General features: G+C 43.5%; 1 protein-coding gene across 9 annotated transcripts in view; it reads left to right on the forward strand.

Annotated features, from left to right (window-relative positions):
* The window catches only part of CELF2 (CUGBP Elav-like family member 2), a 550,854-nt gene that overhangs the window by 366,481 nt on the left and 169,362 nt on the right, over positions 1-15,011 (forward strand). The window lies entirely within an intron of this gene.

The following is a 15,011-nucleotide window of genomic DNA, read 5'->3' on the forward strand; positions in this document are numbered from 1 at the left end:
AGAGCTTAGCACCACCAGAGCTGCCAGAAAAACACCTGTTCTTGTTTATTTACATAAATTGAAGTAGGAGTGAGCCTGGAACTGGTGTGGCTTGGTTTATTGAGGGACTCTGTGCTTTACCTAAGTGTACATTGTGATCCCGTGTATTAAAACTAATAGAGTGAAAGGTGTTCCCACCATCCCCAAGTCGATATTTTTAGTAACTAAGAGAGGCCTATATCTTGATGCTTTATTCAGATTTTGCCAAAAGTAGTCCTAAAACTCAGCATAGAACAGATGGAGTGGCTTTTGCTGACTGGTTAGGATTGGCAAAGTGTAAATTTTAGAGGTGAATTTTGCCCTATCTGCTGCCTCATCCTGTCTTAACCAACCGAAACATAGGACTGTGAATAATTGAAGCCGAGACTCAGCAGAAGAGACCTGTGTGGATCTTAGTAAGAGTCAAGGATGGTTGATACTTGGCCCATTGGCAAAACAATACACCTTTGGTATCTTGGGTCACAATAACGTTTTGTCCTTTCTCATTTCTGAGATGCTTTGCTTCTTAAAATGGCCATCTTTATTTAGATTAAGGACCCATTTAGAGTAGTTTTAATAATGTATGGTTTCATACATAAGTGATTCCATAATTTATTTCACCATTATTCTCTGTCAGGGTTTTGAATGTTATTGTTAATTAAAAAGAGGAAAAAAGGCATTCTCTCCCTTCAGCCAATGAAGCCAGTTGCCCTCATTGTTAGCGGTTGTCTTAAAAACAACCCCCTAAACAGCTCTAGTACCCTGTCAATAATGACCAGTTAGTGAATTAAAAACTGACTTAGTAAATCTCATCATTCTGCGTTCACAGGTGAGCTGACCCCTATCTGGAACCCATTTATCTTGGGTGACCCATTGACCAGAGGGAACCTTCTATTGATTTCCAGTCCCTCCCACCCACATCTAAATTATTAACCTGCATATTCAGGAGACGCCCTATGCCTTCATCAGCTGGTACAGTTTGACTTTCCCACAGAGCTAAACCCACAGATCTTGAGGTTTTAGGGCATCTAGGTGAAAATCCCCTGAACAAGTCCTTTCTATAAACACATTACACATGAAGATGAGCCCGATGGCCAGAGGAGGTGGGATTTCCAGATGCAGTGTCTGAAACGAACATGGAGGCTTTGCGCTTTCTGAATGTAGCTTTGGGACACCTCTGGCATTCCTGTTACTCCAGGCTGCTTCCCTGCCCTGCACTCACGGTCCTTTGGTGCAGAGGTGGAGCGTTGCCAAGCTGTCCACTGACTTCATGATGCTTTGGGTTGCTGATGAAACCTCAGTGTGGAAGCCTCTAAAACAGGTTGATGTCAGATCATATGTAGAGTTGTAGGTACGTACTTAGGACCTTTCCTTCTCATCTTAGCTCCCGCAACACCACCACTGTGTGAATATCCTCCATCCTAAGGTATTCATTCACCCAGGTGTATACTGTCTGGTCAGCTGATTTCCATGACTGTGATTGCCTTTCTGCCATTCAGTATATTCATAATATTATGGACACACAAAACGTTATACAGTTCTGTTTCCCAGGGGAAATGTGGTTTCCAGAATTGGTACCATATGGTTCAGGGAGGAGAGCGGAAATCGTTTTCAGAGCTGTCTGGGTGGCGGTTTGTCATGTTTCTGGATCTTTTTGCACTGGATGCGTTTTGGGGTTTCAGAATCCGTAGTGTTTCTGTTTTATTGTCAGTTTCACTAACATAAGAAACAAATCTTTCCGAGTAGTTGTGCTTTCCGTCAATCCATCTTCGAGAAACACACCGACCAACAGATCGTGATTTTGAAAGTGAACCTGGAGCTAAAGCAGGGTCCTAGGTATCACGCCTTCCATGGTTGTCACCGTTGTGGCTGTGGCCCGGGTCCTCACTCCGTGTGTTTCCAGCATAGTCACTGTGTCCATTGTCATATGAACATGAACCCTGTCCACCCACATCCTGGAGGAACTTACTGTCCATTCTGCATTGTTGGAAAGGCTTCTTTCATGGTTGTGTTTTAATGACTCCATTGATACGGGAATTCCTCTTCACTTTATTGGATTTTATTGCCCTTATGCCATTGTCTTGGTGAAGCTGAAACTCCAATACTTTGGCCACCTCATGCGAAGAGTTGACTCAGACACAACTGAGCGACTGAACTGAACTGATGCCATTGTCTATTAAAAAAAATAATAATAATACAACCCTAAAATCTAACAGATACTTGTAACACCTTTCCAATCATGGTCGGCTTCAGATCAGTTAAAGCTGAGCTGCCAAAATGTAGTCAAACCTGTTAACATTCAACAAGAAGAAGAAAACAAAACAAAAACCTCCGTAGCAATTTATTTTCGATTTTCAATTTTGAAGTCACTTTTAAAGCTGTGCCACACTCGAATTACCATCTCCTATTCATTTCCCGCATGTAAAACCTCCTCCTCCTCAAGGAGTCTATTTAGCAAATATTGTCAATTCTGGGAAATTATGGTTGTAATTTTGGTTGCCCCAGTTTAGAGCTGTCGTTTTAAAATTGAAGAACTATTGTAATATGCTCCGTGTTGTTGTTATTAAAGATAACAGTAATTATTTCAGCAATTAAAAAATACCCACAGTAATCATTGTTGTTGTTCAGTCACCCAGTCATGTCCGACTCTTTGCAACCCCATGGACTACAACACACTAGGCTTCCCTGTCCTTCACCATCTCCCGGAGCTTGCTCAAACTCATGTCCATTGCAGGTGACATTTCAACTTCTCTGTTTGACTCCCCAGGACTTTGCAAGAGTGATGTGAAGTGTTGAAAAGTTTTAACAATGGAAAGAGTAAATGAGGAACCCTAACAGGATGAGAGTATTTTAACTGATGAGAGAAAGGCATGCTGTTTGTAATTTCTGTTTCCATGACCACTGATGTTTCTTCACCCAGTTCTTAGTAACATAGTATTGTGCTTGATTTACAACCAAAAAGTTTCAATCTCAAGTCCCAGGATCCACATTGAGTTATTAAATTTAAACCTCATGACTCTTCCCATATATCCCCTGGATTCAGAGGACTACTTTGGCTTGTTAAGGAATCCTGTTGCTAGTGTCTTGGGCATTGTGTGCTCTTGAATGGTTTTTTCCTTTCGTATCTTTTGCATGGGTGGGATAGCAGGAAAAGAAACCAGGAGAATGAGCGTTCACCATAATATTATAGACTTCTGTTGTTGTAGTTAATAGTTTTTGGTTTGTTTTGCATTATTGTGCCTTGAGGTAAGGATACATTAATTCCTTACAGTGGAGTGAGGTCGAGAGGCTTTCAAGCTCTGGAATCCTCTCATTCCTGCAGATTTCCGTTTCTTATGCCCAGGGGACAGTGTATGGCCACGAGCCATCGTGTGGGAACTCTGGCTCTGAGAACCAGCTTGGCTGCTGGAGAGCTGGAAGATCTTAGTGCCTCGTGAGTTAAAGCCTTCACCAAAAGGAGGCCTGAGGCTGTTTCTTCTGGACCAGACCCTAATTGGAATCCCTGGTTCTTCACGTCCTCATGATGAATTCAGTCAGGGAGGAAGGCTCTTAGGGAAATCAGCGTTGCCTCTCTCCGCCAAATCAGAGCATCTGGCTTGAGCCATTTGTGTCTCTGCCTTGCTGGACCTTGCAGAGATGGGAGAGGCTCCCACCCCTTGCAGTGGGAGGCAGCCCTGGTGCATTTGGCACCATCCATATGGAGTTATGAGAGCTTTCCAAAGAGAAAAAAGAAACCTTTTATGGGGAAACAAGAACTAGTAGATTCTTCAAAAGCAGCACTGAAAGTTGCTACCCTAGCACCATGGTCCAGTAAAAGCCTTGAGCTTGGGTTTGACCCCATTAACTTTCCTCCTGAAGAGTGGAACAGGGGGAGCGCTTAAGGAGTGTGCTGTGTGCGGAATGTATGAATTTTGGGGAAGAAACAGAGACTGTTACTCATCGCTGTATACTGAGCCCAGTGCCTGGCACTCAATAAATAGTGGTTAAGTAAGTGAAGAGAAAATATGGTGGACGGAGTGAAATAATACTGGGTACTGTGGCAGGGATCATTCAGAGAGTGTGAACTGTGAAGAAGGGTGTATCGTACAGGTCTTCCTTATGTCTTCCTGTAAAGACTCTGATTTGCAAAATTGTCAGCCTTTTGACTTTTCAAGGTCTTCAAGGATGTCCATGAAGAAGACATAAAACTTTTGTTCTGTTCTTAAATCATCTTTTTCAAATAAAAGGAAACGTAATTTTCTTTCCATTTCTTTTCATGGTTGTTGTTCAGTCGCTAAGTCATGTCCAACTCTTTGTGACCCCATGGACTGCAGCATGCCAGATTTCCCTGTCCTTCACTGTCTTCCAGACTTTCCTGAGATTCATGTCTATTGAGTCGGTGATGCCATTCAACCATCTCATCCTGTCACCCTCTTTTCCTCCTGCCCTCAATCTTTCCCAGCATCAGGGTCTTTTCCGATGAGTTGGCTCTTCACATCAGGTGGCCAAAGTATTGGAGCTTCAGCATCAGTCCTTCCAGTGAATATTCAGGTTTGACTTCCTTTAGGAGTGACTTGTTTGATCTCTCTGCAGTTCAAGAGACTCTCAAGAGTCTTTTCCAACACCACAACATGAAAGCATCAATTCTTTGGCACTCAGCCTTCTTTATGGTCCACTCTCACATCTGTACATGACTGCTGGGAAGACCATAGCTTTGACTATATGGACCTTTGTTGGCAAAGTAATGTCTCTGTTTTTTAATGCACTTTCTAGGTTTGTCATAGCTTTCCTTCCAAGGAACAAGCATCTTTTAATTTCATGGCTGCAGTCATCATCTGCAATTGATTTTGGAGCCCTGGAAAAGAAAATCTGTCACTATTTCCCTGTTTTCCCACCTATGAAGTAATGGGATCAGATGTCATGATCTTAGCTTTCTTCATGTTAAGTTTTTTTTTTTTTTCTTTTTTTTTTATTATTATTATTATTTTTTTTTTCCAGTGGGTTTTGTCATACATTGATATGAATCAGCCATGGATTTACATGTATTCCCAATCCCGATCCCCCCTCCCACCTCCCTCTCCACCCGATTCCTCTGGGTCTTCCCAGTGCACCAGGCCGGAGCACTTGTCTCATGCATCCCACCTGGGCTGGTGATCTGTTTCACCATAGATAGTATACATGCTGTTCTTTTGAAATATCCCACCCTCACATTCTCCCACAAAGTTCAAAAGTCTGTTCTGTATTTCTGTGTCTCTTTTTCTGTTCTGCATATAGGGTTATCGTTATCACCTTTCTAAATTCCATATACATGTGTCAGTATGCTGTAATGTTCTTTATCTTTCTGGCTTACTTCACTCTGTATAAGGGGCTCCAGCTTCATCCATCTCATTAGGACTGGTTCAAATGAATTCTTTTTAATGGCTGAGTAATATTCCATGGTGTATATGTACCACAGCTTCCTTATCCATTCATCTGCTGATGGGCATCTAGATTGCTTCCATGTCCTGGCTATTATAAACAGTGCTGCGATGAACATTGGGGTGCACGTGTCTCTTTCAGATCTGGTTTCCTCAGTGTGTATGCCCAGAAGTGGGATTGCTGGGTCATATGGCAGTTCTATTTCCAGTTTTTTAAGGAATCTCCACACTGTTTTCCATAGCGGCTGTACTAGTTTGCATTCCCACCAACAGTGTAAGAGGGTTCCCTTTTCTCCACACCCTCTCCAGCATTTATTGCTTGTAGACTTTTGGATAGCAGCCATCCTGACTGGCGTGTAATGGTACCTCATTGTGGTTTTGATTTGCATTTCTCTAATAATGAGTGATGTTGAGCATCTTTTCATGTGTTTGTTAGCCATCTGTATGTCTTCTTTGGAGAAATGTCTGTTTAGTTCTTTGGCCCATTTTTTGATTGGGTCATTTATTTTTCTGGAATTGAGCTGCAGGAGTTGCTTGTATATTTTTGAGATTAATCTTTTGTCTGTTTCTTCATTTGCTATTATTTTCTCCCAATCTGAGGGCTGTCTTTTCACCTTACTTATAGTTTCCTTTGTAGTGCAAAAGCTTTTAAGTTTCATTAGGTCCCATTTGTTTAGTTTTGCTTTTATTTCCAATATTCTGGGAGGTGGGTCATAGAGGATCTTGCTGTGATTTATGTCAGAGAGTGTTTTGCCTATGTTCTCCTCTAGGAGTTTTATAGTTTCTGGTCTTACATTTAGATCTTTAATCCATTTTGAGTTTATTTTTGTGTATGGTGTTAGAAAATGTTCTAGTTTCATTCTTTTACAAGTGGTTGACCAGTTTTCCCAGCACCACTTGTTAAAGAGGTTGTCTTTTTTCCATTGAATATCCTTGCCTCCTTTGTCAAAGATAAGGTGTCCATAGGTTCGTGGATTTATCTCTGGGCTTTCTATTCTGTTCCATTGATCTATATTTCTGTCTTTGTGCCAGTCCCATACTGTCTTGATGACGGTGGCTTTGTAGTAGAGTCTGAAGTCAGGCAGGTTGATTCCTCCAGCTCCATTCTTCTTTCTCAAGATTACTTTGGCTATTTGAGGTTTTTTGTATTTCCATACAAATTGTGAAATTCTTTGGTCTAGTTCTGTGAAAAATACCGTTGGTAGCTTGATAGGGATTGCATTGAATCTATAGACTGCTTTGGGTAGAATAGCCATTTTGACAATATTAATTCTTCCAATCCATGAACACGGTATGTTTCTCCATCTGTTTGTGTCCTCTTTGATTTCTACCTCAACATAATAAAAGCTATATATGACAAACGCACAGCAAGCATCACCCTCAATGGTGAAAAATTGAAGGCATTTCCCCTGAAATCAGGAACAAGACAAGGGTGCCCACTCTCACCACTACTATTCAACATAGTGTTGGAAGTTCTGGCCACAGCAATCAGAGCAGAAAAAGAAGTAAAAGGAATCCAGATAGGAAAAGAAGAAGTAAAACTCTCACTGTTTGCAGATGACATGATCCTCTACATAGAAAACCCTAAAGACTCTACCAGAAAATTACTAGAGCTAATCAATGAATATAGTAAAGTTGCAGGATATAAAATTAACACACAGAAATCCCTTGCATTCCTATATACTAACAATGAAAAAACAGACAGAGAAATTAAGGAAACAATACCATTCACCATTGCAACAAAAAGAATAAAATACTTAGGAGTGTATCTACCTAAAGAAACAAAGGACCTATACATAGAAAACTATAAAACACTGATGAAAGAATTCATGTTAAGTTTTAAGCCAGCTTTTTCACTCTCTTCTTTCACCCTCATTGAGAGGCTCTTTAGTTCCTGTTGGCTTTCTGCCGTTAGAATCTTAACCTTAAACTGTGCTGCTGTTTGCCATTTCACTATATCAACTTGTGTTTTCAGAATGCATCCAACTTACATAAATCCAAAGTTGTCTTTTTTTTTTTAAATCTGACATACTTCCTCATAAAATTTCAGGTCGTTCATGTTTGGCTGTAGACTAGGCAAGGATGGTTCTGAATCCTGAATTCTAGTAATCCAGTTATAGTTTCTCAGCAGCTGGAGTCGGGGGCGGGGAGGCCTGCCTTCTATCCAGTCACCATGAGGTTGGATGTAGCATTTATATCTCTGGAGCCCATGTCTTTCACGGTCAGACTTAGTGAGTTGAGCTGTTAGCTTCCAGAAACAAAAGGGATTGCTTTAACCATATTATAAAAAGAAATTCTCTCCATTACTGGATGAAATAAGGTATTTTTGAACGTCAGCTGAAGCATCATTGTGGGCTGTGACTGGTACCTCATTTTCCCCAAAAAGCAGTGCGTACTTTATCTTTTTTATTCTTGTTCAACTTGACCCACCAAACTTAAGCCACTCCACAGGGGTCTCTCCCCACTCTCTCTTAAATGTAGATAGATCAATATTTAATTTTTAATATTCTTCCCCAGGTTTTCTGACAGGTTATACATATGCTAATAGAAATAAGCTTATTATTTGAAGCGCCGAGCTGCTCGTCACCGAAGCTTCATTAACACCGTTATCACCGCCTGACATTTATCTTATAATTTTCTGGAGCTAACTGTTGTGTCTCCATGGAAACCCAAATTGCAATTGAAACAAGTGCGATAATAAAGGCATCCGCCGAGATTGACAGGGAGCAGAGCCTGGTTACGTCTGTTGATGGTTCCATCCTACAGCTCAAGATAGAGAGTCTATGCCCAGGGGCATTGAGAATTCACTTCCGCATCCTGTGTCCACCCTGGCTATGAATAGACGGCAGGTTTTACTGTGACCTCCCTAGTTCCTGTATTAGTAATTAGGTCGCTTATTTTGACTGGCATCCTCCTGAGGCGTTACGAATAGTGGATATAAAACTGACCGTGTTACTCTTTGAAATCGAAGAGGAAATTCTTGCTGGATGCTTTTGTCTCTGAAATGTTGGCCGGGCCTTCTCTCAGCAACTTGCGGTACCCGAATGGATCACTTGCTGGGTAAGGGGAGCAACCACAGCCTTGGGTCATGTGTCCCCCGTCAATACTGAGGAACCTGCGCTCTTTTCAGTTCACGACTTCCCATCAGTTTGGTTGGTGCCTCAAAGCAAGGAGTCATGGAACTGGAGTGGGTCCAGAGTGAATTAATCTGAAATTAATTTGATTCTGAAAGACTCCATCTGGCTGTGTTTGGGAAAGGCAGTTAGACAGATATATAAACAAATGATCATCTGTATTCATTGTGCCAGATGTAGTGTCAAAAAATGAAGAAATGGCTTTAAAAAAAAATCAACGATGGGGAATTTTGATATGATCATATTCAGCCTCGTGGAATAACAGCTTTTATAATTTTGCACATAATCCTTTTTCTATTCTTATTTGTTTAGGAGGTTAGAGCTGATGGTTTTTTGTTTTTTTTTTAAGAAAAAGGCAAATTAAATGTCAAAGCCTATTTTAATTGGTGATTTAAGATGATAAATGGAATTTATGACATGTGGAGAGAGAGAGAGAGAAGACCTATAGATTTCCAAATCAGAATGTGGTGTTTGGTATTGATTTCATCTTAGATGTGATTTAGAGTTTTAAAAGCTAGCGAAGTAGAATGTCATTTGGACTTTGTCTTTTGAAATGGAGTTTTGCAGCATGACATGCCAACATGTTTGTCTCATAGGGAGCCGTACGCAAAGAGCTGACATGCGTACAATTCTGGAGGTCGTCTTCGAGTAATTACACAAACTTGGCAACATTCTTTTTCCATTGCTTTAAGCAGACTATCAGAGAGGCAAGTATTTTGGATCGCTCTCTAGGAACTTAGTGTGATCCCTCTAAAACCTCTCATCGCCTTTTCTTATGTTGGGATAGAAAGATGCCAGAAAATTCATGGTTAGTCTCGTGAATGGTGTCACAGCCCTCTCTCATATGGGCCCTCTTTTCCAATTCTCAAACCTCAAACATCATGTTTTGTGATTATCTTAAAGAGAAACACTTAAAGTTGGCTGCTTGATTAGGGAACAAACAATTTACTTTGGAGAAACCACCTCCCACAAGGGAAACAACTCATCTTTGCTTCAGTCCCCACCCACGACTCTCACTTCTCGCAGCCAAAAAGGCAGGTAAAAATCGAGCAGAAAATGTAAAGTTAAACCCCTTCCAGAGCCAAAGCATCTCAGCAAAATAGGACACTGCATGTGACGACCGCAAATTAGGTGGTCCACAGATCTTGACTTCTGATGCTCACAGCGTTGTTAGAACGAAGAAGTAAAATCTCAGCTTCCCAGAGACCCCCCCAGGGAGGGAGTCAGTCTGATCAGCTGAGTTTGTAGTTGAGTTGAAAGCTTACCCTTGAGGGCAGTAGTTCTCTTTGTTGTCTTATTTGTGAAGGAATTCTTCTTAACAATAAATTATATATTTTCTTGCATTCTTAAAGAAAATTTATTGAGCATAAGGTGACCCTTTAGATGAGACAAGGATAGTCATTATGCAGATTAATTATTCTGCTGGGCAGCTGTCCTTGGGAACTCCTGGAGAATGTAAGTCAGCCCAGCTACCTACCAACATAAAACAGGAAATCTTTGAGGAATGGATTAGGAAGCTCCCCAGAGAGCTTAAGGGGCACAAGCATCAGGCTGGAAACTTTGTGAAATATGTTTTTGACTGCTCTGATGTTCTTTGTTTAAAAAAAATAAACTTTTATTTTTCTTTTTGTGCCACACATCTTGTGGGCTCTTAGTTTTCCTGACTAGGGCTCGAACCCAAGCATTGGAAGCGTGAAGTCTCCCAGGGAAGTCCTGATGTCCTGGGGTTGATTGGTTTGTGTTTTTCGGTATTCTGTTTTTGACATTTCACAATCATGTGAGTTGAAGGCATTATCAGAAAAAAATACATCTGAACCTCATAAATGGCAAATGCACAGAAATACACAAATGGATTCTGTTTTCTGATCTAAGCTACAGTCATTAGTATGACGTAATTAGTTCTTATTAACCGTCAGGTTTTGATTTTCCAGATCAGTGGAAGGAAAAGCAGCATTGCTGATCTCCATGTTGATCCTCCAGTTTCTACTGCTGGCTGCATCCCTGAGGCAGGCATTCAGGAATTAAGTTGTATTCCTTGATCACACATCGTTTATGACCAAGGAAGGTAGTCCAGAAGCAGGTTGAGGAAAGAGGAGCCTGAGATTAAATTTTGCCATTGATAAATGGTGAAATGAATAATGAATGGACAGATGATCAATATTTAACGGAAGGATAGATAGAGTTCTGAGTGCCAGGCAAACTCAAAGGTCAGTGAAATCTTTGTCCTTTAGTCCAGAGTAGGAGAGCCCCCTGAATGGTTTTGAAATGATTTTATCATCACAGTAGTCAGAATTAGGTCAGTGGCTGCACCAGGACAAGTGCACCTGGCGGGCACTTCGAGGAAAACAGGCCTGACTCGTAACTCAGTGGTAATAGGTGTAGTGACCCCCAGATTCAGTACAACAGTTCCAGATGGGATAACATGGTTCTTGATGATGGTGGTGATGAATTGTGTAGTGTGTGACTTAACGCTGACAACTTTTAAGACTTCTCACTGTATTGAATCTGTTCATTCAAAAGATACCCGTTGTACTGAGACTGAATGAGGGCTCTGTGCTGGCCTTCTCTGAGCACTTTTATTTAGAGCTGCTCCCTGGCACCCAGCCCTCTCCATCTCCCGTTCCTGTTTTATCTTTTCTCCGTTGAAATGCTTGCTTAGAAGATTTACTTAGTTAGCTTGTTTTACGCCCTGCTCTAGACTAGAAGCTCCATAAAGGCAGTTGTACCTGATCTGATTCAGTGTTTTATCCCCTGCACGTTGAATAAGGCATGAATAGCAGGTCACTTCAGGGTTGTATATTGAGGGAATGATTAAGACATCCGTGTCATCAGGAGTCTCACTGTGCCTGACCTAGGGGCTCAGTTAATGATGGTTTCCGTAGGTTGGACAGTCAGAGAATGGGCAGGTTTGGGCTGGTGGTCACCCTGTGTCACATGCATGTTCTAAGACACTATTCCTGGTCTCAGATTTGGGGTGGGGCAGGGGGCAGATTGAGGCAGTAAGAAAACAGGGAAGTTGAATGTGAAACCCAGCTGGAGGAAAGGAAGATGGGAAGAGGTTATTTGTAGAGGCCCTGAGCTCAAGGTAGTGCCGGCCCTTCTGCTGACTGTCGCTAGAGAGGGTCAGATGGCAGGGTTGAACGGACGAGCCCAGGGAGAGTGATAGCGAGTGACAGGACGGCTGGAGGGGTGACCCCCAGAGGAGTTAGGCCAGACTGGAGTGGAGCTGGAAGGGCCTCGTGGACAGAACGGGCTCCCATTTCCTTGGAGCAGAGGTGGGACCCTGGACTGTCCGCCCCAGCTGTGGGTCAGCAGAGCAGGTGATGGCCATCCAGTTGTGGGTCCGCCTGGCACCATCTCCAGGCTCTGGTCCCTCGTCCCAGATGCAGGGGGAGGGGAAGGGGCCCCTGAGCCACGTTCTCTCCAGGCCCAGCTTCCTTGCTGCGGCGGTTTTCTTTACGTCTCATTGCCAACTCAGGGAACAGTACAGCTTGTCACGTGTGGCTCTCATTATTGCAGGCTCCCCCGGCAAACTGGACCACGAGGGTGCAATGTGGTCACGATGCTGAATGCCAGGCCCCGTGGCCAGATGAGTCCCTGTGGCTGGCTGACCATGAACCCTTATGTACCGCTCTCCTCTGGGCCTCAGGCTCTGTGGCTTGATTCTGTATTGTACATATGGCTGATTCTTCTCAGTGGCTACTGGTGGCTTAAAGGCATAAGTTACACATTTCCATTCTCTCTCCAGACCCAGCACTGTTCCTGACCTACCCGGCACCTCTGTATGTCAACACCTATGTAATAAAAGGGAAGAAAAGGGCTTTGTGTGTGAATAACTCTCAGCGGAGGGGAAGGGGGCAAAATCCCACCGAGGTTGAACCCTCCACGTCTCCCACCAGTATTTCCTCAGTGGATGGAGGGTGTTGTAAACCTGCCCTGATGGCGTTCTTTCTCTCACACAAGTCAGTCGAGGCGAAATACTGTAGCCAGTGGTGGAAGCAGGAGTTACTTGCCTTGGAAAGCACAGTCTCTGAATCCCAGGTTCAGGTACCAGGCCCCCGGGTCTATTCTGTGTTGTCACTCTCAACATAATACAGTCCGTGTTTTCCATCATTTGCTGCCAGGATGTGAATATGGGAGACATTTTAGGTAAAAATTAGTGTTCGGTCTGGGAAGTTCAGACCAGTATTGAGTTGTCCCCCACCTCTTGTCTTCATTTCGTAATGATTCATGTTTCAGTTAATTGATGTGGGGCCAAGCCGATGTCTTCTCCGTCATCCAGAAGGGCCACTTGCACGCAGTTGCCCGTGCTCACAGGTGGCTTTCTCAGCATCTAGCCATGGGCAGGTGAATCAGCCTGGAAGGGTACCCAGAAGGCGTGAGCGGCCCAAGCCACCGTACCCCCTCCCTCGCCTCTGTTGGCTCATCTGGAACATTGACCTCCGCCCCTGGAGGGGGAGGATTAATTAATGTGAGCTCCAGCAGCACTTGGAAAAGGTGAAGCCCGATATAAATCTTCTGCGTGATGATTATTTCCCTGTTGCCATTTCTAAAGGTTCATCTACAAACTCTCCCTGTACAAATGCCTTCTGCTCTGCAGTCCACAGAACTCTTTCTGGTAAATCCCTGAGGGAAGTGAGCTCCCTGGGCCAGGACTGTCCAGCGCTGATACCTGACGGCCTTCCCAGCGAGGGCGGTCGTGTGTTCAGACTCCAGGGACCCCCTGGATGTCGCCACATTTGCTTCTTTGTGGGGCTTTTCCAGCTTTCTGCTTTTTACCAGCAGTCTAGTTGCGATAAGCTAGTAAGGTCTCCCTTTTCCTTGGTGAGTCCACATGCCCATGTTGTGCAGTTTTCTGCCGGAATGGTTTCCTGCCAGTCAGGATTGCGCTTCATCCCAGTAATTGAATGCATAGCTTTTAGACCTGCATCCACATGCAATCCTGCACTCACTCCAGCCGTCCAGTGGAACACCCGTCACAAGTGCATGCCTTCCCTGTGAATGAAATCAGTGTCCTGTCCACTCCTAATAAATTCTGTTTCTTTTCAAATTTTGTCAAAGCCCAGGGGTGAACATTGTACATGTGGTTATACTTGTAAGAAACTTGGACTTTTCTTCAGAGGAGCACAAACTGATTTATTTACAATTTGAAGAAAGGCTTTGCCTTCTTCGACAATGCTGGGTATTATTTGATCCATTTGATCTTCTGTAAATTTGCCAATCCTGTCTGCAGAAGTCTCACCTCCAAGACTGAGGGCCCCGTCCTGTTACTGGAGAGGCCGATGTGGGGCCCCGTTCTGTAACTGGTGGACATGAGACTCACAAAGCTTCAGCTGCACGTGAGAGATGATATCAGTGCCTTCCAAGTAAATATGGGAACAGCCTTGGTTTCATCGTCCGATGCTGAGAAAACTGATACCCAGAGAGTTTTGTTAGGTCTACGAGAATCTTCCAGCTGTCCAGCATCTCCCTGATTGAGATGCACCTGTGTTGGTCCACTGGCAGAGGTGCTCTGTTGAAAGGCAGTCACAGAAGATGGAGGTGTTCTTCATGTAACCCCAAAGTGGTGTGCTTTCAAAGGGAGCTGCAGTTCGCAGAACTCGAGGCTGGATGACGGCTGATGCCTCTTCCCAAATGGAGAGGTTAGGTTTAGAGCAGAGGGTCATGATATTAGTGCAGGACCAGTCTCTGATATGTTCCCTAGAAAGTGGCATGAGAAAGAACTGATGCTGTGCCCCACGCACCGTGTTGCCAATCCATCAAGGAGAGAATTCTGTTCTTAAATAATAAGCCACAGCAACAGGGACAGTGTGGGAGGCTGCTAATGTGACCGAGTTTCACGCTATCCCGTTGCCCGCCAGAAAGCCCCAGGCCCATTGCCAAGTTCTTCCTGCTTACGCCTCACACAGCTCAGCCTTGGACAGTTTGCTGCAGTCACCACACAAAGCCTGTTTCTTCATGAGCTATTACTTAAGTATGAGGATATTAAAAAGTGGTCCCTCGGCCCTTTAAAGGAGCAGCCTGTCCACTGACTGCAAGGATGGGGCTGCAGTTGGGATACCAGGAAGACCTGGCACAAGTTGAGAGAAAGGATGCTCTGGTGACAGCCCCGAGCCACCAGCCACTCAGACACTTGCAGAATCAGAGAAACTAAGAGCCATATGGGGACCATGGTGCCTCTTTGTTTTACACATAAGGAAACTGAGTGGTTACACGATTACCTTGGGATCTCACCGTTAATTTAATGCTGAGCCAAGACAAGAACCCAGGCTGTCCAGTCCACTGCCAACTGACTTAATAACTTCTGGGTGACTCAAGCATTGGTGTCATATTCCTGGCCCCTCATTTCTGTTTACCTGAAACAACTTCCTGATGAAATGTTTTGGTGAATCTCAACTATTTGTCTTTAAAAAATAAACCATTTACATTTAGATCTATTTAAGTTCATTAAAGTAAAATTTTG

The sequence above is a fragment of the Dama dama genome, chromosome 23, assembly GCF_033118175.1.
Source record: "Dama dama isolate Ldn47 chromosome 23, ASM3311817v1, whole genome shotgun sequence".
NCBI lineage: Eukaryota > Metazoa > Chordata > Mammalia > Artiodactyla > Cervidae > Dama > Dama dama.